We start from the raw sequence: 23,752 nt of genomic DNA, 5'->3' as shown, positions 1-23,752 counted from the left end.
CATATCCTTAGTCTCACACAATCTAAAATTACCATTGATGACACATCTTGATTTGACCATTAAGTCTCATTTTTAATTTATTTTTTCTTATTTAGTGTGTTTGTACTATTTAACTTAAGTGGCCCTTAATTTAAATGTTAATCACCTTTTTAACGAGAAGTTGAGAGTGTAAGAAATTAATATTTAGTTACGGTGTAATAGAGTTTGAGTGTGGCATATAGAGAGTTAAAGAATGTTCACTATGATGATATAAGCAAGGGGTGCTATTTTATGAGGGGTGAATAAATTTAAATTACATTTAGGTCTAAATATTAATGATTTATCTATTTTTTTATCAGCAAAGTATTAATAATTAATACAGTAGAGCATTTATGAGGTGCTTTAACCCTTTTACAAAAAATAATCCTATATATAAGGGATGTCAAAAAACTAACATTACGAGCTTCAACAAAAAAGAACGCAAAAATAAAATCTTTGTCCAACCTTGACACAATATAATAAGTACATAGACTAACATCACAATCACTTAAGGAATTTCAATTCATTGTCCATCCTAAATACAAAACATAACCGCACATCTTCAAAGTACAAAGTTGACAGAGCTATATTATAAATGAATAAATGAACTCAACACATGCAGAGATCATCACCACATCCATGATTCATCCATGGTTACAGTGTCCATGTAAGCACACTTCGTCCGTTGTATATTCAAAGCATAACCTGACCTAAACACTTAGAGACAAACAAAGTTACCAATTCACACAAATTTTATGCACAAAGGAGGACAAAATACCAAACACTATAAGAGAAGTTGACAAAATGAATTTTACGTTTAAAGTTTAAATTTTAAGGACTAATATTTATGGTTTAAATATTTAAAATGGGTTTTAAAAAATAGGGATGTGGGATTTTTGTTGGTTTGGGCTACAGGGGACTATCCTTCTGTTAAGCTGAGACCACATGAACATTCCTTTCTCTTTTTTTCTTTTTCACCCTTTTTTTATATGCATCAGGGATTAAGATTCATAAGAATTTTGTAGTAGTGAACTCATTTGATTATGGTTAGTTGATTACTAAAGTTTTTATTCTCATCTCAAAATCTCATTTTAAAAAAATAATAAAATATAAGGTGAGTGCAGTTAATTTTGGTAAACTTATGAAGTTCCTTGTGATTTTGAGCTGATATATTAAGTGTTACATAAAAAATAATTATCTTAATTTATTGGGATTCCCATGTTAATTCTTATCCAAACAATATTGTGAAAGCATCTAATTTAAATGATAAATCAGAATTCAAGTAAGGAGTAAATTTGATAACAATCTCTACTAATTATAATAGAAAATATCACTTAAATTATAATAGAAAATAACAAAGAGTAAAAGAATGAACACTCACTGAATTAAAGCTTCTCAATCTTATTTGGTTTCATTGTTAAATATTTTATTGAGGTGAAGGTAGTCCCAAAGTAATTGATTGAATTTTTGTGATTAATGAATCAATTGAAGCATTATGTGCAACACTCATTCACATCAATCCAAAACCACATGCCATTTATCAAAATTGAATTTTTGATAATCACACCACAACGAATAAAATTGAAGAAAAATAATAATTAATTAATCGAATCTATTTGGTTCTGGGACATAGAGAATTCTCGACCCATATTTCAGTTCTAACTAGTTTTCTATTTATTTATTTTCATTTTTTCAATGTATTTTTAAGACATTTGTTTCTTTTTCCTCTCTGGTTCTGAAAATGGTATTACGGTTTGTTTTGATTTTATTCTATTATTATATATTATATATTCTCCTCCTTTTCTTGGCCTATTACATTATTTATTTATTCAAATAAGAAATGAAGAATATAGTTAACAGTTAAATAATAAATTTAAAAAATAATTTAAAATATATGAGTAAGGTTATTATGAGTGATAAAGAGGGTGGCACACAGTTTAAGGAAGAGTCTGATACTGGAAATTTGCATGCGTTTTGTTTGGGCGTTGTGTATGCATTCTAATTTGTTGTGTCATAAATAACTGTCACAAAATACTACGATTGGGTCTCTAAAATTTGCATGCGTTTTGTTTGGTTCTTGTGTCTGAATCATTCAACCTAACTTCTAATAAATACTCTCACAAAATCCAAAGACATGCAATTTTTTGTGTGGTCAACACTGTCGCAAACAGATAACAAATCTGTCACTTATGTTTCTTCTGTTTTCATTTTTTTCTCACATGAATCATTTCCGTTATATTTTAATAATGAGTTGATATGTTTTATATGTATTCAAATTTAAAAGTGTTCAGAAAAATTGTAAAGGATAATACATGTTAATATGAGTCTGATAACACTTTCTCATAGTGTTTACTTTATTTTTCTTTTATGTTATTTAATTTATATAATTGCAAAAGTACAAATGTTATGTTGATGATTAATATTGATCACTATTTGTAGATATGGAATATTAATCATCAAATAGATGTACCCACAAAAAGGTTTGTCTCATTAGATAATATTAATGTATTAATATAACATTTGACTTATATTTACAAATTTTTATATTCAATTGTTATCTCCAAAAACTGTGAAATGAAATCTTAAACAACAAAACCAAACAAAACAAAATTTTATAAAACATAATCTGTGTGTGGGAGAAACATATTTAAAAGGTAATTTTCGACATTATAGAGCGCTTGTTACATTTAAAAGATAATTTTTTTACATTAAGAGCATAAGCACATGTGACATATATATTCCTTTAAGATCACAAAATAAAGACATGATTTCTGTCGGCAAACATGAAATTTTTGTAAAATCAAGAAATGTATAACTTTTTGTCCCAGACACAATTCTCCAAAGTTCTTCACAAAAACATATATTCAATGTGATTGTTTTTGTCATTTTGCACTTGTAAAAATAATACTATGACATTCTGAAAAAAAAAAAAGGTGTGTTTATACATTTATAAAACAAATGCTTTTAAATATAATTTTATTTTTTCTGGTACACCTTCACCAAATCAAAAAGATGCTTAAAAAATAGTTTTTTACGTTTCAAGACATAACAGAGGAGGAAGATACATCTTATATTAATTCAAAAGTTTTCATCCTAAAGAAAGGAGAAGATTAATCCTTCAATATATCAGGAAACATACATAAAATCTACAAATAATATTAATTATCATACCAAACAACATTGTAATTCAATTACAAAACTACATCAATATAACAATTAACTAAAACATAATAATTTGTATTATTAAAATACTTTGACGATGTTAGACGACAAAGATACAAATTTTACTCTTTCTATTATTTCAAACAATTCAATCAGATGAAAAGAATGAATCAATATCCTCACTCAAGCATAAAATATTAACATATATTTTCTTCACCATGAAAAGATTAATCTCCGTGGAAAAATATAGATTAAATTCAAAATATTATAAATATTTAAGTCTTGGTGTACAAAGCTCAATTTCATAATCAGGATTAAATTCCTCATCCACTCTAAAACTAGATATACTTAAGTTTGTAAGGTGAAGAGGAGAGATTTTGAAGGTTTCAATTCCACCATAGTACTGACAACTATAAAAATACAAAGTTTTCAAATTGACACGATCCTCGAAAGGATCAAGAAAATTGACACACTCAAATCCACAATCTAGAAAGTACAGGTGTTGGAGAAAAAGAAGACCGAAATTCGTAGTCTAATGGATATGTAATCAAGATTGAGAGAAGTAAGAGATTTATGCAAAAATTTCTTTATGTAAATCTCTCACATCTCTCAAACTATGTTACATAGTCATTTTGAATACAAATTTCGATCTTCCTTCTCTTAAACACATGTACCTCCAAGATTGTTGATTTGAGTATGGAGAGAAAAATTTTCTTGATCCTTTCGAGAACTGTATCAATTTGAAAACTTTGTATTTTCATAGTTGTCAGTACTACGGTGGAATTGAAACCCTCAAAATCTCTACTCCCCAACTTACAGACTTAAGTATCTCTAATTTTAGAGTGGATGAAAAATTTAACCCTGACTGTAAAATTAGCTTTGCAGACCAAAGCTTAAATATTTTATATATTTTGACTCTAATCTATATTGTTTTTCTAAAGAAATTGATCTTTCCTCAGTGAAAAAAATAAATGTCAATGTATGTTGCTTGACTAAGGATATTGATTCATTATTTCATCTGATTGAATTGTTTAAAATAATGCAAACATGCAGACATGTATCTTTGTCGCACAATATCATCAAAGTAAGTAATTTGATAATACAAGTTATGATGTTTTTTAGATAATTGTAATATTAATGTAGTTTCGTAATTTATTATTGATGTTGTTTAATATGATAATTGATACTATTTACAAGTTTTATCTACATTTTCTGATATACTGAAGGACGAATAATCTTCTTCTTTCAGTAAAATGAAAACTTTTGTTACAATACAAGATGAATCTTCTTCCTCTATATGTCTCGGAACATAAAGAACTACTTTTTGGTGCACCTTCTTGATTTGGTGAAATTATGAGAAAAATAAATTTATAGTAAAAGTATTTTTTATAAATGTATGTATAACCACACGTTATGTTTTTTTTTTCTGAATGTCATAGTATATTTTATTTTTAGAAATCTCATCGAAGATGTGTTTTCGTGATTTTGGTGAAGAACTTTGGACGAATCGAATCCTGGGACAAAAAGTTGTACCCCTCTGGATTTTACACAGAATTCATGTTTGCCAACGGAATAGGAGTCCCGTTGGTAGTTATGATTATTCTTTATTTTGTGATTTTAAAGGGATATATCAGATGTCCTTCTGCTCTTAAATGTCAAAGTTTATCTTTTGAATAATATGTTTCTCAATAATATATATCCTTATTGTTTTTTTATGGCAAAAACAACTGTGCACAATGCACAGTTGTTGAAAGTCAGATCGTAAATTTACATCATAATTATAGCTATTTTCAAATGTGGTAATAAAAAACAAATATTAAAATAAAAAACTAATTAGAAGCTTTAAAAACTCCATTGATACTAATTAATATGTCATAACAACATACAACAATCATAATCATAATGACATGAATGGAAAACTGACCCGGTTAGAACTATTTCTTGGATTTTTCTTGCTACCAGAACAGGTGATGGCAGTGATGGCAGCATTTTTAATATTCCTGTGTGAGTAAAATTCAATAATATATCTTAGTTGCTAAAATAAACTTTGTAATTGTAAGAGTGTATATGACAAGATTTTCTATCACCCACCATTTCCGTGGAAGGATAAAATTTTTGATGCATGTGTATTGTTAAGGAAAAAAAAGCATTTTTATATAATATATATCAAATATGTAAGGAAAAAAAATTATATAATATATATTAAATATGTAATTCCAAAGACTAATTTTATACTGCAGTCACAATACAAATTCAAGTAATGTTTATTAATAACTTTTGAACAATTTTTTGTTTTATATATGAATCTGAACATTGTTAACATTTTTATTTGATAAAGGAAGTGACACACTTGTTTTTGTCAATCTTTTCCTTTGATTTTTTTTTCTTCTACATTTTCAATACCAGTAAGTAATATATATATGTTTCTCAGCTTCAAATTACCAAACCGATTTTCTAATATTTTTACTTTCTAATATTTTTTATATTGTTAATTTCACTAGATAATATAGTAATATTTTACCTGAAAAATAATCAACTAATTTAATAATAATCAATGAATAAAATTAATTTTTTTCTGAATAATAGATTTTTTATTACTATGTGATTATGTTAGTTTAATAATGTGGTAAAATATTAATACATACATTGTAATATTTATTAATGTTTAATTGTTAGATATGTGGGTTTTAAACCTAATTCAACCCCACAAAACTGACTTGTAAGGTGAGGATTGTACCTATTTATATATTGTGAATTGATCTTATCTCTTAGTTGTGGCACTTCCAACATTAATATATAAATATGAATGAATTATTAGAAAAATAATATTATATTTCTTATATTTCATATATAATTGTGAATTAACTTTAATATATATTAGAATTATCACATTCTAACAAGTTAACTAATCGTGACTAATTAATAAAATATTTTTTTTCTTCTTTTAATCTTTTATTAGCAAAGAAAATATTTTACGGATAATTCTTAAATAATAATAAATTCCCCAATTATTCAATTATACTCAATACAATGTTTGAAATTAAAATATATATATCACTTTTAAATTAATTATTACAAGATAATCTTGATCCAGAAAATGTTTACTTTATCATAAAGTATGTCTTACTAAGAAGTTGAGGTGTAATATTAATTATGAAAAAACTTCATTTCATTTGAGTTAGTTCAATAAGAGTATCTATATAGGTCTATAGTTTATATAAATATATATATATATATATATATATATATATATATATATATATATATAATTTGATTTATCTATATTATTAATATCTTATTGATAATAATTATATGATGAAGAAAACTTTAACTTAAAATTATAAAGAGTTGTTTTTATTTTTATAATGAAGAACTTTAAACAAAATAGCCATGTTCAACGACAATATAAATATAATTAAAATTTATTATAAAATGAAATTAATTATACAGTAATTTAGTTTTGAACACCTGCATGTAGTGAGAAAACTTCCGATACACTTCTAAAACTTTTTTCTGTTTTATTTGTAGAGTAGATCAAGCCCAACTCCATCTCATTTTTTGAACCAGAAGAAAAAGAACTTTTAAAACAATTATGCATTGACTTGACACAGTAGCTAAAAAAATCAATATCAGTGGCATTATTAGGAGAAATATTAGAAAAAAAAAAGTGAGCAGAAATACGTATGTTAAATAAAATAAAACAACCATCTGAGTTACATGATCAGAAAGTGTACCAAGTCAGATGAAGCTTCTGAGCTAATATCCTTCCGATCTCCGACGAACTCCGATAGAACCAGTTTATCAACAATATTGTGGACGTTTTCTTCTGCTCATGCTGCTTCAGCTTTCACACCTGTTTTCATAGTCATTAACAGAGACCATTAGAAAAAAAAACTCAAACTCACGGGTTATATATAAAGTCTAAAAGCCACAAAAATGAATGAAGTGTGAAATCAGTCGCAGCATGAAGTCACCTTGGGAGTGGAAGCGGCAAGATGAGAAGAGAAAGGTAGCAGTGGCAACCACAAAGAAAAAGAGGGCGGAGTTGAAAAAAGATTCGGCGGCGGCAGAAGAGAGGGATGATTTTTAGGGTTAGGGTTACGAATGAGAAACATGCGCAGCTTGCAGCTTCTAGGTTAATGAGAGAACCAATTTATAGGAACTTATACTTGCGCCTTAACTCACTGAAGAGATAAGATGAGATTTTCCACCATTCTTCCCTTCACACGTAAGGATCAAAGATTAACGTTATCAGATACTGAAAATTTCAAGTTAAATATAAAAACCTCTGATAAATAATTCAAGTTATATTTATATTATATGCACTTTTTTTTTATGTTTATTGTGCATTTTCTTTAGAAATACCCACCCGTTTATATTGCCAAATTCTTGAAATTAATTTAAAGGGCATATGGCAAAGTGGATGTCCTGTTGGCCTTGATCATGGTGTTAATTATCAAGCTTTGGCCAATCTATGGGAACATGGTTCAGTGTTGATTCTTAGTTAAGAGTGTAATTTATCTAATAAGTGCACGTATCGGTTCAATTGTAGCACAATAAAATCGTATCTAAAAAAATTTGGTTTGATAAAATAGTAATTTATAATCTATTTCAAATTTTGTAGTAATCACCTTATTTTTTATTCAATTCAACCATTCAATTGAACCAAAACAAAATAAATCATCAATCCACTTGAGAATTCAAAGTCATTGCTTGGATAATCTTCAAAATCACCCATCAAATAAACCATCATCAATTGCACTAGCTCAAGAAAATATCTTAAATACTCCACGAATATGATCACTTCAAGCTTATTATAAATTGAATCATTTAAACTATTTCAAGCATTGAGTTGTTAATTGAAACTGATAACAATATAATAGTGGATAGTTAAATAATAACCTTACAAGTGGGTGGATGATCATGATAAGATATACATAGTCAAATTGACATGTGCAAAGATGAAAAATAGTTTAATTGGAGAACAGTCAGTAGTCTTTGATAGTCTATGGCGAGTTAAAGGTACTTTATCTGCACTTCATTTAACATGGCGTGTCATGTCAAATGGTGTACCTACAAAGGTCAAACTCAGGCTTAGAGGAATTTTACTGAACAATTATGATTGTGGCCTGTGTGGGGATCAAGAAGAAATCATAAGTCATTTGTTCTTTACTTGTAAAGTTGCCAACATAGTATGGAACTTGTGCAATAGATGGGTAGGGGTTTTGAGTGTACAATACAACCAGGTTCAAGAAAACTTTCAACAGTTTCACTTAATTGAGTTTAACTACAAATGGAATATAATTTGGAAAGGGGTGTGGATGACTATCATGTTGAGTATATGGAAACACAGGAACAATTTAGTGTTCAGGAATGCCAAATCAGATGCAGAAGAAATATTTAGCATAGCTCAATTGAGAGTATGGGTATGGTTGAAGCATAAAAATACAAAAGTAAGCTTCTTTTTTTCAGATTGGTGTTTATGTCCTTTACATTGTATCAGATCTCTGTCATAGTCATGCACAGTTATACATGACTACGTAGATTAGAAAGTACTTGTCTGGCTTGAAGCATGTAAGGAATGTGTGGAGGGGAGGACTGATTTTAATACCTATAGTCCAGGTTTTCTATTTTGTTTGCAGGTGTGGTTACATATGAATGATGAATTGGAAGATGGAGGAAACAAAAGTTATTCACTATTACAATAAGACCATAGAGATACCAGTGTGCCAGTGACCTTCTCTTCCTACGAGATACGGGACATATTGAAATATTGATTAAAGGATGTGGGAAGTCTGATTTTGAATATAATGCAAAATATATTACTATTAGGAAACATATGTGTGAAGAGTTTTGTGGTGTGTTAACACATTGGCTCTAAATCATATAGTAACACCTAGAGTTTTCTAATGTATTTTGCCTCTGTGATGTATGTTGCTGATTATGTTCATTGGCTTGTGTGAGGTTTTCTGTTTTGATGAGGTTATGAAGCCAAGCTTTTGTTTTTACATGTACAAGTTGTACATCCTTCTGTATACGGATTAGAGCACTCTTGAAGTGTTCTCTTTAATTATTTTATTCTTTGCTGATAAAAAAAAACCTTACAAGTATTTTTAGTGTGTAATAATATTAAATGTTTTCTTTCTATATTTTTTTTTATTTGAGGGTTAAGTATGTTTTTAATTCATGAACTTTGATGCAGGATTGGAATTAGTCTCTGTCCAAATTTTGATACATTTTGGTCCCAAAATTTAAAAAATAAATGAATATAGTCCTTTTAACCCTATTACGTTCAAATTTTCATAATAACTCTTATTTGTTTATTCTTCTTGAGGTGTAATTTTTAAATCATGAGTTTAATATGATTTTTCATATTTTATTTACATTTTATTTAATTTGTTTTAATGAAATTTTTATGTGAATATGAGATCAAAGTTTAATGTTATCCAATTTAAAAACTCAATTCTTAAAAATAACCAATAAAATTAATGTTGTCCAATTTATATATAAATTTATATTTATATTTATATATAAAGAGATTCTCGTCTTTTACTTACACAATTAATGGTTTTATTTTACTTTCTATATGTTTATAATATAATGATTGTTGACTTCTATGTTTAGATTTATTAAATAAAACTGTTATTTTTTTTATTATATTTGTAAAGGTATATATATTTAACTTTGTTAACGAATAAAAATTTATTTTACATATCAACTTATTTAATTTACAAATATTAATAATTTGTATTATAATATAAATATTTGAAAATAAATATACACATGTGTGACAGTACTGTATTTCCGGCTGTATCAATTTTTTTTTTAAGAATATGAGATATTTAACCACGAGCTAAATATATTATATAAAAATAAATGTCTACAAATAGTTAGATAATGATCCAATAGGTAACTTAATATGCACAAGTGGTGTATGAATAATAATATAAAAGAAATGCTCAAGTGATGTATGAATAATAATATAATAATATGGTTGAATTTTCACCGTATAAAATTGGTAGAAAAGTTTTTGTGGTGCTAATAGTCTTAAAGATTAAATGGGAATCACTTATTTTTTTAAATCTTTTACTTTTTGACTATTTGGAAGATAATTTTTTGTCCAGTTTAATATTTATATGCTATTTGATAGATTTAATAGTAAATACAGTTATATTTATTAATGACAATAAACATTTCATATGATAGATCTTCTTACATAATTATATGAATCACTAATGTGTTTAAATATTCATCAATTTTACATAAGTAATAATACATAAAATTAATATTTTTTGAATAAAAATATTTTTATATAATATATATTTTGAATTGTAATTATTAAATATGCAAATACTTTAAGCTAAATTACAAATGTTTTAGAAAGTATAGTAATATTGTTGGAAAATATCTTTTAATTTAAGTGATATGTTCTATTATAATAGAGATTGTTCTCAAATTTACTCCTTACTTTATCGATTTAAAAAAAAATAGAACTAAATTGAATAAAAATAAAAAATATTAAAACCAAATTGAATTTAAAAAGTCTGACATGTGAACTTGTCTCCCATAAGATTGGTTTCTACGTCAAAACCAAAATTGAGTGAAGATCAAAGATAAAAGATATTCAAAATATATACAATCTTGAACGATAGAGTCACGCAAATTGTTAATAAGTGGACTTAAAGCGTAACTCAATCCCATAAAATTAGATTTTAAGATGAGATTTGCATCCTATTTATATAGTATGAAATTGCTTATCTTTAGTCGATGTTGGATTTTCAAAACACCCCCTCACGTCGAGACATAGACATCTCGTGCGTAGGTTTAGAAATGGGTGGTCCGTTAGCGGTCCATAAGAGGTGGAACAGGATGTCCAAGAAAGTTTAAGATAAACTACAAAAAAAATTGAAATTACCGACGGAATTTTACCGACGGATATACTTTTGTCGGTAAATTTGAATTACCGACGGATTCTCAAATTTTAATTACCGACGGAAAAATCCGTCGGTAAAAAAAATTTCATTTACCGACAGAAAAATCTGTCGGTAAAATCCGTCGATAATTCAAATTTTTTTTACCGACAAATTTACCGATAAAAGAAGCGGGAAATTTTTTGTCCTAATTTGAATTACCGACGAATTTATCCGTCGGTAAAAGAAGCGGAAATTTTTCCGCCCAAATCTCACCTTATAAGAAGACGAGGAGAAGAAGAAAAGAAGAGAAGAAGAAGAAGAGAAGAAGAAGAAGAGAAGAAGGAGAAGAAGAAGAAAAAGAAGGAGAAAGAGAAGAAGAAGGAGAAGAAAAGAAGGAGAAGAAAAGAAGGAGAAGAAGAAGAAGAAGAGAGGAAGAAGGAGAAGAAGAAGAGGAAGAAGGAGAAGAAGAGGAAGAAGGAGAAGAAGAAGAAGAAAGAGGAAGAAGATGACAACGGCGGCGGCGGCGGCGGCGACGGCGGCGGCGACGATGGTGGCAGTGGCAACGGCGATGGCGACGGCGACGACGGCGGCGACATTGACGGCGACCACAAAAAAAAAACGAAAAAAAAATTGAAAGAGGGAGGAGGAAGAAGATGAATAGTGTAATTAATTTACCGACGGATTTTTGGTAATTACCGACGGATATTTTCCGTCGGTAATTACCGACAGATTTTACCGAGGGATTTTTCCGTCGGTAATTACCTACGGAACATGATTTCCGTCGATAAAATTTTACAAACAAGCATTTTACTGACGAATTTTTGACCGTCGATGATCCGTCAGTAATGTTGATTTAGCGACGAATTTTGGTCATTACCGACGGATTTTGACCGTCGGTAATAATGATTTTTCTTATAGGTTTTAACCTGGTTTTGATATCATGTTAAGTAGTGGACTTAAAGACTAATTCAACCTATTGATTTGTAATGTGATGTTTGTGCCCTACTTGTATAGTATAAAATTATCTTATCTTTAGTCGACGTTGAACTTCCAACACAAATTAAGAACAGATAAAGAAGTCTAATAAATATCTTTATAACTTACTCAAAACAAATATTTAGAATGCCAATTTTGCATCCACTGAGGAATAGAGGGAAGAAATAAGACGGATTGAGCAAAATTGACATTCCAAACATTTGTTTAAAGAAAGCAATGGAGATATCTTTAAATTTCTCTGACCTCAATATGCATGACTCATATGAAGATCCAATACTTTTTGAGGATTTTGTAGATAATTTCTATGTTTCAATTTTAGTTTAGAGTTTCGGGATGACCTATGTGATGGACATTTGGTTGATTCCATCATTATTTATGTTACTCATACTCACAATCCTTGTGTTGTAACTAACCTTCCTAAACTCTTTCTATGTAAAAATCTCTCACTTTTCTCAAACTTTGTTAAATTACTGTACCACAGCTACAAGATTAGAATAAAAAACGCATATAATTATATCAAATAAATACAATTAAGTAACCTATTCTCCTATAACTGGATTAAAATTCAAATATACTAAAAAATTAATTTTATTAATAATAAACTCATAAAAACAACTCTCTTTAAAAAGATTATTATAGAAACAAGTTCAAATTGTAAAGAGGGCAAGTTTGCTCTATTAAATTTAATATAAGGACCGATAATTTTGTATGATGATATAAGCAAGGGACGTTATTTTATGAGGGTGAATAAATTTAAATTATATTTAGGTCTAAATAGATTAATGATTTATCTATTTTTTTTATAAGCAAAGTATTAATAATTAATAAAGTAGAGCACTTGTGGGGTGTTTTAACCCTTTTACAAAAAATAATCCTATACATAAGGGATGCAAAAAAGCTAACATTATGAGATTCAACAAAAAAGAACGCAAAGACAAAATCTTTGTTCAACCTGGACACAATATAATAAGTGCATAGACTAACATCACAACCACCTAAGAAATTTCAATCCATTGTCCACCCTAAATACAAAACATAACCACATACATCTTCAAAGTACAAAGATGACAAACTATATTATAAATGAATAAATAAACTCAACAAATCCAGAGATCATCACCACATCCATAATTCTTCTTAATACATTTAAAGGTTTCAACATGTAGTTTCATAGTGTCCATGTAACCATACTTTGTCCGTTGTATATCCAAAGCATAACCTGATCACCTAAACACTTGAGACAAACAAAGTTACCAATTCACAAAAAATTTATGCACAAAGAAGGACAGAAATACGAAACACTATAAGAGAAGTTGACAAAATGAATTTTATGTTTAAAGTTTAAGGTTTAAGATTTATGGTTTAAATATTTAAAATAGGTTTTAAAGAATAGGGATCTGTGATTTTTGTTGGTTTGGGCTACAGGGGACTATCCTTCTGTTAAGTTGAGACCACATGAACATTCCTTTCTCTTTTTTTTTTTTTTTCTTTTTCACCCTTTTTTTATATGCATCGGGGATTAAGATGCATAAGAATTTTGTAGTAGTGAACTCATTTGATTATGGTTAGTTGATTACTAAAGTTTTTTATTCTCATCTCAAAATCTCATTTTAAAAAGATAATAAAATATAAGGTGAGTGCAGTTAATTTTGGTAAACTTATGAAGTTCCTTGTGATTTCGAGCTGATATATTAAGTGTTATATAAAAAATAATTATCTTAATTTATTGGGATTCCCATGTTAATTCTTATCCAAACAATATTTGAACAAAAAATTGTGAAAGCATATAATTTAAATGATAAATCAGAATTCAAGTAAGGAGTAAATTTGATAACAATCTCTATTAATTTGATAGCCTCACAGGTTTTCTAAAGAGAAAGCAAAGAGTAAAAGAATGAACACTCACTTAATTAAAACTTCTCAATCTTATTTGGTTTAATTGTTAAATGTTTTATTGAGGTGAAGGTTTAGTCCCAAAGTAATTGATTGAATTTTTGTGATTAATGAATCAATTGAAGCATTATGTGCAGCACTCATTCACATCAATCCCAAACCACATGCCATTTATAAAAATTGAATTTTTGATAATCACACCACAACGAATAAAATTGAAGAAAATAAATAATGAATTAATCGAATCTATTTGGTTCTGGGACATAAAGAATTCTCGACCCATTATCAATGTTTTTTTAAGACATTTGTTTCTTTTTCCTCTCTGGTTCTAAAATTGGTATTACGGTTTGTTTTGATTTTATTCTATTATTATATATTATATATTCTTCTCCTTTTCTTGGCCTATTGCATTATTTATTTATTCAAATAAGAAATGAAGAATATAGTTAACAGTTAAATAATAAATTTAAAAAATAATTTAAAATATATGAGTAAGGTTATTATGAGTGATAAAGAGGGTGGCACACAGTTTAAGTAAGGAAGAGTCTGATACTGTAAATTTGCATGCGTTTTGTTTGGGCGTTGTGAATGCACTTTAATTTGTGGTCTCATAAATAACTGTCACAAAATACTACGATTGGGTCTCTAAAATTTGCATACGTTTTGTTTGGTTCTTGTGTCTGAATCATTCAACCTAATTTCTAATAAATACTCTCACAAAATCCAAAGATATAAACTTTATCTATGCACTGCAATTTTTTTGTGTGGTCAACACTGTCGCAAAAAGATAACAAATCTGTCACTTATGTTTCTTCTGTTTTCATTTTTTTTTTCTCACATGATGTCTGAACATCATCTAATCATCATTTCCGTTATATTTTAATAATGAGTTGATATGTATTCAAAACTACAAATAATCTATCAATTTTTTTCTCAAAGTGTTTACTTTATTTTTCTTTTATGTTATTTAATTTATATAATTGCAAAGTACCAATGTTATGTTGAAGATTAATATTGATCACTATTTAAAATATTTAAACCTCACTACAAAGCTCAATTTCATAATCGGGATTAAATTCTTCATTCACTCTAAAACCAGATACACTTAAGTCTCTAAGGTGAAGATTAAAGATTTTGAAGGTTTCAATTCCACTAAACTACAATGAAAATATACAAATTTTAAATTGATACAATCCTCGTATGGATCAAGAAAATCTTCCATTCTACATTTAAATCGACAACCTCAGAGATACAGGTGTTAAAGAAAAGGAAGATCAAAATTCGTAGTCTCAGTGGATATGTAACCAAATTTGAGAGAAGTAAGAGATTTATGGAAGATATAGGTATAACATTTTTATCGCTTCTTAATGCCGTAAGAAACATATTTTTATCATTTTTAATCGTTTAATAAACATTGTAAAAAAATTTAGAAAAAACCTTGATACAAAGACCGGTAATGTTTTCTTAACATAACCACCTGAAAAATAGTACTATATAAACATGTATTCAAGAAGACTTAGGGTACAGAAAGAAGAGAGGTGGCAAAAATGAACAGAGAAAAAATCTGTGGGAGAAACTCTTCAAACTCAAAGAGAGAAGAGAGTGAAAAAAAGTTGAGAGATGGAGAGAAGGAAGAAGACAGGTTTACTGTATTGCCTGATGAAATTATTCTACGCATACGTTCCGAGGCATATATATGAAGAAGATTCATCCTTTTATTATAACAAAAGTTTTCATTTTAATGAAGAACAATCTTCTTCATATGTATGCGTAGAATAATTTCATCAGGCAATACAGTAAATCTGTCTTCTTCCTTCTCTCTATATCTCAACTTTTTTCTCTCTCTTCTCTCTTTGAGTTTGAAGAGTTTCTTCCACAGAATTTTTCTCTGTTCATTTTTGCCACCTCTCTTCTTTCTGTACCCTAAGTCTTCTCGAATATATGTTTTTATAGTATTATTTTTCAGGTGGTTTTGTTAAAAAAACATTACTGGTCTTTGTATAAAGTTTTTTTCTAAAATTCTTTACAAATATGTTTCTTACGTCGTTAAGAAGTGATACAAAAATATTATATATATATATATATATATATATATATATATTCCATAAATATCTTACTTCTCTCAATCTTGGTTACGTAGACCACAAATTTCGATCTTCCTTCTCTTAAGCACATGTACCTCCAAAGTTGTCAATTTGAGTGTGGAGAGGAAAATTTTCTTGATCCTTTCGAGGACTTTGTCAATTTAAAAACTTTGTACTTTTATAGTTGTTGGTACTATACAGGAATTGAAACCCTCAAAATCTCTAACTTCCAACTTAGAGACTTAAGTATCTCTAGTTTTAGAGTAGATGAAAAATTTAACCTTGTCTATAAGATTGAGCTTTGCACACCTAAGTTTAAATATTTTAAATTTTTTGACTCTGATCTATATTGTTTTTCTACGGAGATTGATTTTTTTTAGTAAAAGAAATATATTATTGCTTGATTGAGGATACTGATTCATCATTTCATCTGATTGAATTGTTTGACATAATGCCAACAGCAAGACATGTATCTTTGTCATCTAATATTATCAAAGTAAGTATTTTAATAATACAAATTATGATATTTTAGTTAACTGTGATATTAATGTAGTTTTTTAATTTAGTTACTATGTTATTTGATATGATAATTGATACTATTTACAAGTTTTATTTTGATATACTGAAGGACGAACAATCTTCTCCTTTCAGTAAGAAAACTTTTGTTATAATACAAGATGAATCTTCTTCCTATGTATGCCTCGGGACGAAAAGAACTACTTTTTGGTGCACCTTCTTGATTTGGTGAAAGTATGGGAAAAATAAATTTATATTAAAAGTATTTTTTATAAATGTATGTATAATAACACGTTATTTTTTTTTCTGAATGTCATAGTATTTTTTTATTTTTCTTGTTACAGGTGAAAAATGATAAAAGAAATCTCATAGAAGATGTGTTTTCGTGATTTTGGTGAAGAACTTTGGACGAATCGAATCCTGGGATAAAAAGTTGTACCCCTCTGGATTTCACAGAGAATTCATGTTTGGCAACGGAATAGGAGTCCCGTTGGTAGTGATGAATATTCTTTATTTTGTGATTTTAAAGGGATATATCAGACGTGCTTTGCTCTTAAATGTCAAAGTTTATCTTTTGAATAATATTTTTCTCAATAATATATATCCTTATCGTTTTTTATGGCAAAAACAACTGTGCACAATGCACAGTTGTTGAAAGTCAGATCGTAAATTTACATCATAAATATAGCTATTTTCAAATGTGGTAATAAAAAACAAATATTAAAATAAAAAACTAATTACAAGCTTTAAAAACTCCATTGATGCTAATTAATATGTCATAGCAACATACAACAATCATAATCATAATGACATGAATGGAAAACTCACCCGGTTAGAACTATTTCTTGGATTTTTCTTGCTACTGCAGCGTCAGCTTCAACTTTCACACTTCATTTTTTTTTTTGAACATCACATTGTGTCCTGTTTGTTACCAGAAGAGAGACACTTAGACAAGAAGATAACCCAAACCCATAATTTTATATGCATATAAAAGCTACAAAAAGAATGAATGTCATGATTTTTTTTTCTTTTTAAAACTTCAGCTACCACAGTGAGTTATGGAATTTGAAAAAATAAAATAAAAATAAGCAGAGGCAGAAAAGTGGCAGTGATGGCAGCATTTTTAATATTGAGTAAAATTCAATAATATATCTTAGTTGCTAAAATAAGCTTTTCCATAACCCACCATTTCCGTTAAAGGATAATAAATTTTTTGATGCATGTGTATTGTTAAGGAAAAAAGAAAGCATTTTTATATAATACATATCAAATATGTAACTCCAAACACTAATTTTATAACAAAGTCACATTAAAGGAAGAAAATATTTTTCTTCCTTTAATTTATTATGGTTTAAGTTTTATTATAAACTTAAAACTATATTTTGTAATGGATCATTCTTAAATAATAATAATAAATTCCTCAATTATTCAATTAAACTCAATATGTTTGAAATTAAAATATATATCACTTTTAAATTAATTGTTACAAAATAATCTTAGTCCAGGAAAAAAAATATTTACTCTATTATAAAGTTTGTCTTACTAAGAAGTTGAGGTGTAATATTAATCATGGAAAAATTTCATTTCATTTGAGTTGAGTCAGTTCAACAAGCGTATCTATATAAGTCTATAATATATATATATATATATATATATATATATATATATAATTTGATTTATCTATATTATTAATATCTTATTGATACTAATTATATGATGAAGAAATACGTATCTTAAATGAAATGAAACAATCATCTGAGTTACATGATCAGAAAGTTTACCAAGTGAGATGAAGCTTCTGAGCTAATATCCTTCCGATCTCTGACGAACTTCGACAGAACCAATTTATCACCAATATTGTGGACGTTTTCTTATGCTCATGCTGCTTCAGCTTTCACACCTGTTTTCATAGTCATTAACAGATACCATTAAACAAAAAAAAAAACTCAAACTCATGGGTTATATACAAAGTCTAAAAGCCACAAAAATGAATGAAGTGTGAAATTAGTCTCAGTATGCAGTCACCTTGGGAGTGGAAGCGGCAAGATGAGAAGAGAAAGGTAGCAGTGCCATGGCAACCATAAAGAGAAAGAGGGCGGAGTTGAAAAAAGATTCGGCGGCGGCAGAAGAGATGGATGATTTTTAGGGTTAGGGTTACGGATGAGAAACATGCGCAGCTTTTGCAGCTTCTAGGTTAATGAGAGAACCAATTTATAGGAACTTATACTTGCGCCGCTGCTCAACGTTAACTCACTGAAAAGATAAGATGAGATTTTCCACCATTCTTCCCTTCACACGTAGAGATAAAAGATTAACTTTATCACATGTTGAAAAAATATAAGTTAAATATAAAAACCTCTGATAAATAATTCAAGTTATATTTATATTATATGCACTTTTTCTTTTATGTTTACACGTCCTTGTGCATTTTCTTTAGAAATGCCCACCCGTTTATATTGCCAAATTCTTGAAATTAATTTAAAGGGCATATGGCAAAGTGGATGTCCTCTTGGCCTTGATCATGGTGTTAATTATCAAGCTTTGGCCAATCTATGGGAACATTGTTCAGTGTTGATTCTTAGTTAAGAGTGTAATTTATCTAATAAATGCACATATCGGTTCAATTGTAGCACAATAAAACCGTATCTAAAAAAATTTGGTTTGATAAAATAGTGATTTATAATCTATTTCAAGTTTTGTAATAATCACCTTATTTTTTATTCAATTCAACCATTCAATTGAACCAAAAAAAAAATCATCAATCCACTTGAGAATTCAAAGTCATTGCTTGGATAATCTTCAACATCACCCATCAAATAAACCATCATCTATTGCACTAGCTCAATAAAATATCTTAAATACTCCATGAATATGATCACTTCAAGCTTATTATAAATTGAATCATTTAAACTATTTCAAGCATTGAGTTGTTAATTGAAACCGATAACAGTATAATAGTGAATAGTTAAATAATAACCTTACAAGTGCGTGGATGGTCATGATAAGATATACACAGTCAAATTGGCATGTGCAAAGATGCAAAATAGTTTAATTGGAGAATAGTCAATAGTCTTTGATAGTCTATGGCGATTTAAAGGTATTCCATCTGCAGTTCATGTCAAATGGTGTACCTACAAAGGTCAAACTCAGGTTTAGAGGAATTTTATTGAACAATTATGATTGTGACCTGTGTGGGGATCAAGAAGAAAGCATAAGTCATTTGTTCTTTACTTGTAAAGTTGCCAACATAGTATGGAACTTGTGCAATAGATGGGTAGGGGTTTTGAGTGTACAACACAACCACACTCAAGAAAACTTTCAACAGTTTCACTTAATTGAGTTTAACTACAAAAGGAATATAATTTGGAAAGGGGTGTGGATGGCTATCATGTTGAGTACATGGAAACACAAAAACAATTTAGGGTTCAAGAATGCCAAATCCGATGCAGAAGAAATATTTAGCATAGCTCAATTAAGAGCATGGATATGGTTGAAGCATAAAAATACAAAAGTAAGCATCTCTTTTTCAGATTGGTGTTTATGTCCTTTACATTGTATCAGATCTTTGTCATAGTCATGCACAATTATACTTGCCTGGCTTGAAGCATGTAAGGAATGTGTGGAGGGGAGGACTGATTTTAATACCTATAGTCCAGGTTTTCTATTTTGTTTGCAGGTGTGGTTACATATATGAGTGATGAATTGGAAGATGGAGGAAACAAAAGTTATTCACTATTACAATAAGACCATAGAGATACCCCTGTGTCAGTGACCTTCTCTTCCTAGGAGATACAGGACATATTGAAATATTGATAAAGGATGTGGAAAGTCTAATTTTGAATATAATGCAAAATATATTGCTATTAGGAAACATTGGTGTGAAAAGTTTTGTGGTGTGTTAACACATTGGCCCTTCATGTGTGAATCATATAGTAGCATCTAGAGTTTTCTGATGTATTTTGCCTCTGTGATGTATGTTGTTGATTATGTTCATTGGCTTGTGTGAGGATTTTTGTTTTGATGAGGCTATGAAGCCAAGCTTTTGTTTCTACATGTACAAGTTGTACATCCTTCTGTATACAGGTTAGAGCACCCCTGTAATGTTCTCTTTAATTATTTTATTATTTGCTGATAAAAAAAAATCTTACAAGAATTTTTAGGGCCTAATAATATTAAATGTTTTCTTTCAATATTTTTTTTATTCGAGGGTTAAGTATGTTTTTAATCCATGAACTTTGATGCGAGATTGGAATTAATCTCTGTCCAAATTTTGATACATTTTGGTCCGAAACTTAAAAAATAAATAAATATACTCATTTTAACTCAATTACGTTCAAGTTTTCATAATAATTCTTATTTGTTTATTCTTCTTGAGGCGTAATTTTAAATCATGAGTTTAATATGATTTTTCATATTTTATTTACATTTTATTTAATTTGTTTTAATGAAATTTTTATGTGAATATGAGATCAAAGTTTAATGTTGTCTAATTTAAAAATTCAATTCTTAAAAATAACTAATAAAATTAATGTTGTCCAATTTATATATAAATATATATTTATATTTATATATAAAGAGATTCTCGTCTTTTACTTACACAATTAATGGTTTTATTTTACTTTTTATATGTTTATAATATAATGATTGTTGACTTCTATGTTTAGATTTATTAAAAAAAAGTGTTTTTTTATTATATTTGTAAAGGTATATTTAACTTTGTTAACGAATAAAAATTTATTTTACATATCAACTTAATCAATTTACAAATATTAATAATTTGTATTATAATAAAAATATTTGGAAATACACAGTATTGTATTTCCGGCTGTATCAATTTTTTTTAAGAATATGAGATATTTAACCACGAACTAAATATATTATATAAAAATAAATGTCTACAAATAGTTAGATAATGATCCAATAGGTAACTTAATATGCACAAGTAGTGTATAAATAATAATATAAAAGAAATGCTGTAAAATTAATCTAAAAAATCAATTCAATCTACAATAATCGACATGATTTTATCTGGTGAGATAATTGAAACCAAATTGAATTTAAAAACTCTGACATGTGACTTGTCTCCTATAAGATTGGTTTCTACGTCAAAAGCAAAATTGAGTGAATATCAAAGATAAAAGATCTTCAAAATATATACGATCTTAAACGGTAGAGTCACCCAAATTGTTGATAAGTGTAGTTAACTCAATCTCATAAAATCAGATTTTAAGGTGAGGTTTGTATCCTATTTAAATAGTATAAATTTGTCTTATCTCTAGTCGATGTTGGATTTTTAACACATCCTCTCACGTCGAGGTATAGACATCTCGTGCATAGATATAAAAATGGGTAATCTATTAGCGGTCTCATAGGAGGTGGAACAGGATGTCCAAGAAAGTTCACTAAAATAGATTTTAACCTGGCTCTGATACCATGTTAAGTAGTGGACTTAAAACCTAATTCAACCTCATAAAATTGATTTGTAATGTGAAGTTTATACCCTACTTATATAGTATAAAATTTATCTTATTTTTAGTTGACGTAGAACTTCCAACACAAATTAAGAACGAATAAAGAAGTCTAAAAATATTTTTATAGCTTACTGAAAACAAATATTTAGAATGCCAATTTTGCATCTGAGGAATAGAGGGAAGAAATAAGACGGATTGAGCAAAATTGACATTCCAAACATTTGTTTAAAGCAAGCATTGAAGATATTTTGAATTTCTCTGACCTCAATCTGCATGACTCATATACGAAGATCCTATACTTTTTGAGGATTTTGTAGATAATTTCTATGTTTCAGTTTTAGTTTAGAGTTTCGGGATGACCTTTATGATGGACATTTGGTTGATTCCATCATTATTTATGTTACTCATACTCACAATCTCTGACCTCAATCTCTCACTTTTCTCAAACTTTGTTAAATTACTGTACCATAGCTAATAGATTAGAAAAAAACAAGCATATAATTATATAAAATAAATACAATTAAGTAACCTATTCTCCTATAACTGGATTAAAATTCAAATATACTAAAAAATTAATTTTATTAATAATAAACTCATATAAAAACAACTCTCTTTAAAAAGATTATTATAGAAACAAGTTCAAATTGTAAAGAGGGCAAGTTTGCACTAATAAATTTAATATAAGGACCGATAATTTTGTATGATGATATAAGAAAGGGATGCTATTTTATGAGGGTGAATAAATTTAATTTACATTTAGGTCTAAATAGATTAATGATTTATCTATTTTTTTATAAGCAAAGTATTAGTAATTAATATAGTAGAGCAATTGTGGAGTGTTTTAACCCTTTTACAAAAAATAATCCTATACATAAGGGATGCAAAAGAACTAATATTTATGAGCTTCAACAAAAAAGAACGCAAAGACAAAATCTTTGTCCAACCTGGACATAATATAATAAGTGCATAGACTAACATCACAATCATCTAAGGAATTTCAATCCATTGCCCACCCTAAATACAAAACATAACCACATACATCTTCAAAGTACCAAGATGACAGAGCTATATTATAAATGAATAAATGAACTCAACACATCCACATCCAGAGATCATCACCACATCCATGATTCCTCTTAACACATTTAAAGGTTTCAACATTTAGTTTCACACTGTCCATGTAACCATGTTTCGTCCGTTGTATATCCAAAGCATAACCTGACCACCTAAACACTTGAGACAAACAAAGTTACCAATTCAGAAAAATTTTATGCACAAAGGAGGAAAAAAATACCAAACACTATAAGAGAAGTTGACAAAATGAATTTTACGTTTAAAGTTTAAAGTTTAAGGTTTAAGATTTATGGTTTAAATATTTAAAATGGGTTTTAAAAAATAGGGATGTGGGATTTTTGTTGGTTTGGGCTACAGGGGACTATCCTCTGTTAAGCTGAGACCACATGAACATTCCTTTCTTTTTTTTTTTTTTTCTTTTTCACCCTTTTTTTTATATGCATCGGGGATTAAGATTCATAAGAATTTTGTAGTAGTGAACTCATTTGATTATAGTTAGTTGTTTACTAAAGTTTTTTATTCTCATCTCAAAATCTCATTTTAAAAAAATAATAAAATATAAGGTGAGTGCAGTTAATTTTGGTAAACTTATGAAGTTCCTTTTGATTTTGAGCTGATATATTAA

At 28.2% G+C, this 23,752-nt stretch overlaps 2 long non-coding RNA genes across 4 annotated transcripts; both read right to left on the bottom strand.

Annotated features, from left to right (window-relative positions):
- Nucleotides 1-421: 421 nt before the first annotated feature.
- On the bottom strand, nt 422-7,303 carry LOC114195210. 2 transcript variants are annotated; one of them, XR_003606455.1, is made up of 4 exons: nt 7,155-7,303; nt 6,915-7,033; nt 5,105-5,180; nt 422-735 (listed from the first exon to the last, which is right to left on the bottom strand). It is a non-coding gene; the product is annotated as an uncharacterized LOC114195210 (long non-coding RNA). The 2 variants fall into 2 exon arrangements; XR_003606456.1 differs by having other exon boundaries at nt 422-728.
- A 5,674-nt stretch (nt 7,304-12,977) lies between these two features.
- LOC114195211 lies at nt 12,978-18,760 on the bottom strand. 2 transcript variants are annotated; one of them, XR_003606458.1, is made up of 4 exons: nt 18,608-18,760; nt 18,364-18,482; nt 17,411-17,503; nt 12,978-13,323 (listed from the first exon to the last, which is right to left on the bottom strand). It is a non-coding gene; the product is annotated as an uncharacterized LOC114195211 (long non-coding RNA). The 2 variants fall into 2 exon arrangements; XR_003606457.1 differs by having other exon boundaries at nt 12,978-13,316.
- Between the last annotated feature and the right edge of the window lie 4,992 nt (nt 18,761-23,752).

This window comes from Vigna unguiculata, chromosome 8 (genome assembly GCF_004118075.2).
Source record: "Vigna unguiculata cultivar IT97K-499-35 chromosome 8, ASM411807v1, whole genome shotgun sequence".
In the NCBI taxonomy this organism is placed as follows: Eukaryota; Viridiplantae; Streptophyta; class Magnoliopsida; order Fabales; family Fabaceae; genus Vigna; species Vigna unguiculata.
Note: the sequence above shows the minus strand (reverse complement) of the source record. Positions and strands in the feature narration are given on the sequence as shown.